At 36.8% G+C, this 4,492-nt stretch overlaps 1 pseudogene; it reads left to right on the forward strand.

Annotated features, from left to right (window-relative positions):
* The first annotated feature begins 305 nt into the window (after nt 1-305).
* On the forward strand, nt 306-4,033 carry LOC140821204 (uncharacterized; annotated as a pseudogene).
* The last annotated feature ends 459 nt before the right edge of the window (nt 4,034-4,492 follow it).

A 4,492-nucleotide genomic window follows, 5' to 3' on the forward strand; every position in this document is an offset into this window, starting at 1 on the left:
TATCTTTCTCTCATAATTGGGAATTGCTAAATAGTTGAGTTTCGATTAGAATATCGATATCGAATAAGCTATAATACACTTCAAAATTTGAATATAAGATATGAGTGATATTTTCAATTTCAGTGTAAGTTTTTTTTTTGAATAGAAATATTTCGATAACTCAAATAATCGAGAGATCTCAGGTTACAATATTAATTTAAGTGTAAGTTGGTTTGCATGTTGGTGGATGTTTAAGGAAAAAGTAAATGGAAGTAGATACTGTCCACGTCACCCTAGAACAAAGTAATTATCTCATTTCCTTCTTGAGACCTTTTTCGTCAATAACCAAATCCCCATCATAAAGCGACGTCGTAGAACCATGTCGTGGTTGGCTCGTTCCATCGCCAACACTCTCCACCTCGAAAACGAGGACGACCCCGCCTTGCCGCGGCGCCACTCCGATGAAGGATCTTCGGAAGATCGATCGGGAGACGGGGCAACATTCCCCGAGGAAGATCAACGATCGGCGGATAGCGATGACGACCGCAGCTACGATTCCGACCGTGGGGACGATGGGGATCGAGATGGTGAAGATGATAATAATCAAGGGCGTGGAGTCAGAGAGGATCTCTCGGAATTGAAAGACACCCTCACGCGCCAGTTTTGGGGCGTCGCTTCGTTTCTCGCTCCTCCCCCGCCTCCGCCTCCTCCGCCGCCTCGTCCTGTTCAGAAATCGGTTCTTATGAGATCCGACTCGAAATCTGATTGGGCGGAGTCTGATAATGATTATGACGATGAGGAGGAGGAGGAATTAGTGGAGTATGATCAGGGACATTCTGGTCAATTTAGGGAAATTTCAAATTTGTCACACTCGGAGGATTTTAGCTGTACTATGACTACCATTGATGATGCAATTGGAATTACCTGAGGAAGTGTTGGCTTTCGCGAGGAACATTGCGCATCATCCAGAGACCTGGTTGGATTTCCCCTTATCGGAGGAAGAAGAATTTGATGGTGAGAAAATTTGAATTTTGTGAGCTTCCTAGAGTTAATTGATTGTTCTATTCTCTTATTTTTAATTGCAAATATTTCGATAATTGAAATGACCATCGTGCATTACACACGATTATTCTGGTAGCCCGTAGGGGCGAGGTTATTCATTTACTTGATTGACTGATGGCATGTACAAGTTAAGCAATTGTTTTATCTTTTACGTATATTTCCTCCTAAAATTTCCAGGCATGGCACATGCTTGATCTTGGGACCTAAATCGAGCTGTAATTGTTCAGTCCATTTGATTTAGGAAACAAAATAATTGACTTGTGAAGGTTCGATCCATTTGTTTGTTGAATTGTGTGTGTTTGGAAACAAACTAGTTGATGCTAGACGTTCGAACATTTGTAATGGCTTAAGTGATACATATGGTGGCATAAGGTTGTAACTTTGCGTTGGTGGTATAAAATTTGTTATCGGGCAATGAAATTTACAACCAGTTTATTCAAGGCATTAAGTTCTTGAGCCTTGATAGTTCAATTGTCGGGCTAATCATTGACAAATGAAGTGGAAGTAGACAAGTAGCGATTCATGAAGCCAACTTTTGATGAGTATGGTATGGTGTTTGCCCCTGTTGTGTGTCTCTGATGAGTTATTGTATAGCCCATATATGGCTAATGACATTTCCATTCATCTTTGTTTCTTTTGTGGGTCATAAATAGGATTCTAGTTAACTTTTTGCCTTGCCTTTACTCTACATTAAGCTAGTCAAGATTTTGTAGATACTAAGTATTGATTGATAAATGTCTTCACCTTATGTGAACTAACACATACTCTTCTTCACAGTTTTTAATACAAGCTGCATTATTATTAATGATCTCTTGTTGCTGTTTCAGCTATCCTAATAATCTGCAAATTTTATGTGTCAATCAACAGTTGAATACTAGTACCACATTTTTTCTTATATATGATTGATTTTTTTCCTTTGCCATCATCCTGCTTGTTGCAACAGTGATCAGTGCTGGCTATTATTTTTATCCCTGGAAAAGATCCTTGATCAAAAACTTCGACTGGTATTCATTTTCATATGATATACTGTGGCACGGTAAAATACCTAGTACACGTTTGACATGAAGGGTTGTTTTAATGCTTGTTTGATACATAGCATGGTAATTAGGAATGTTATCATATACATTCAGATGTTTTCAGCTGGAAAGTTCTTTTATCATTTGTTATTTTAATTTTCAGATTTTGATATATCTGATGCACAGTACAAGCATGCATTGGCAGTTGAACATGAAGCACCAAGATTAGCGGCACTTAGAATTGAACTTTCCCCGGTCCACATGAGTGAGGGCTACTTTTGGACAGTCTATTTTGTTCTTCTGCATTCGAGGTTGAGTAAGCACGATGCTGACCTTTTATCTTCACCACAGGTTAGTGGTGTTCTTCATCATGATAAAAAGAAATGGAGAGTCAGTGACATTTTCGTTACTCGTCACCTTTCAATTTAACTGAAAATGAAGAGAAACTTGGTTAGTTTAGATATTGTTTCTATGATAAATTTATGCTGTTTATAATGCAAGAGACCTTTAATGGTCCTTGTGGTGAATCCTTGTAGGTTTTTCAAAATTACCCCCTCATTCGCTTTAATATGTTATTCTACAAAAAATAAAAAAGAAAAGTAAGAGGGGTGATGAATGAAGGGGTTACAACCAAATAGAAAATAATCCATATTTTCCATTTCAGTTTTTAATTCAGTTTTACAGAAAATAAAAATAAAATTATTCCCAAGTAAATGTTTTATATTAATAAATTTTCTCCTCAATTTAGTGTAGAATTTCAAAAATTAAAAAATAATAAATATTAAATATTTGTGTTTGATTCATTGTTATGCATATGCAAAGCATGCGTGGAGTTCTAATTTTGGTAGTTGTTTGAATCATAAACTTAGTGTCTATATGGGTTAACGAAGGCTGTCTATTCAAGTTATTATTTTTCATGTTCTTCACCCACTGTCATTCCAAACTCTGAGCATCCAATTACATGTTTTTGATTGTTTTGCATTGTTACCTTTCAGATTGCGCAAGCTAGGTCTATGTGGATGAAAGTGCTACATGAGAAAACTAAGGACGAACCACAATTAATAGGAAGTACTTCGCACTTGAAAGAAAGTTCAGATTATACACATGAAAACTTCAACTCATACGAAGATATTAATTCCAGGTATGCATTAGGCAGGATGTATCCTTTTGACCCTTCCACTCCCCATGAAAGAGGTGACAATGAGGCCGAGAAGCAACTATTTTGTGAAGTCGAGTACATTGAAAAGTCCGTTGTAAATGAAGATCCACCACCTAAACCTCTAGAAAAGGAAATGAACGTGGGTCAATGTTTTGAAAAACCAGCCTTGGATGATGACTATGATGACGATGATGACTGGCTAAAGGAAGACTCGGACTTAGATGGCTACTCTGGCTCCATGATTATTGGAAATGAGGAAGACGTCTCATTTAGTGATCTAGAGGACGATACTGATTACAATACCCCTTTAAAATCCAAGACATTTGTCACTGAGTCAAGAACAGCCACCAACACTTCATGAATTTCATTTTCACTTCGCAAGTGTGTATATGATTCTGCCATGGCAGATCACACCTGCATCATTTGTTGGAATCACGTGTCGATGGAGTGCCCTCGTTAATTTGTGCAGCAATGAGTGTGCGTTACTTCTGCGAGATTTGTGGACATAAACATATCTCTGAATGTATCTGGGGATTCCACTGGTTGTCCATTAATGACAGCATGGAATTTAGTGCTTTCAAAAATCACCCTTAGAGCAATCTTATCCCATGGCACCTAAGTTTACTGCATGTGGAGATGAAGATAAATATCTTGACAATTCAAGATTTTGGTCCACTAATAGCACTATCCTCCATAACCGCAGAAAAGGTATTCGTCATTCCTTATCCTCTATTTTAATTTTTTAAAATTAATCAGCGAATAACCTGGCTTTTACAGTACATGCCTTGCGCCATCGATTTTATTCAGTTTAATTTATGCCCTTTGGAGGTCATAGCTTGTACATAACCGGAGGGGAAAGAAATTGTGATAATCTTTTTGTACATGTGACTAGAAAAATATGAAGTATTATAGATTACTGGATAATATTTCGGCCGTTTTGTTATTTACCTGGTATATTTGTGTGATATGTCATATGTTACTTATTTTTTGTCTTGAATCAAATTAATATTGACCCCAGTTTGAGCCTGGAGGTGTTCATACTTCATTCATAAAGTGTAACTTTTGAAGAGTTGGGAGAAGACATAATTTTTTTTTTCTTCTGGAAATTTGTAAAGTAATATTTGATATTTCGTTGGTATTTAGAAGACCACGCAAAGAATGAATATACACCGTTGTTTGAAAGATATTATTACTTTTCTGCTAAAGGAAAAAAGAGAAGAAGAAAAAGGATATCATAGAATTATGGTTTTATTAATCAAAATAAAAATAGCACCTA

Source organism: Primulina eburnea, unplaced genomic scaffold (assembly GCF_022965805.1).
Source record: "Primulina eburnea isolate SZY01 unplaced genomic scaffold, ASM2296580v1 ctg454_ERROPOS1575413, whole genome shotgun sequence".
NCBI classification, from domain to species: domain Eukaryota; kingdom Viridiplantae; phylum Streptophyta; class Magnoliopsida; order Lamiales; family Gesneriaceae; genus Primulina; species Primulina eburnea.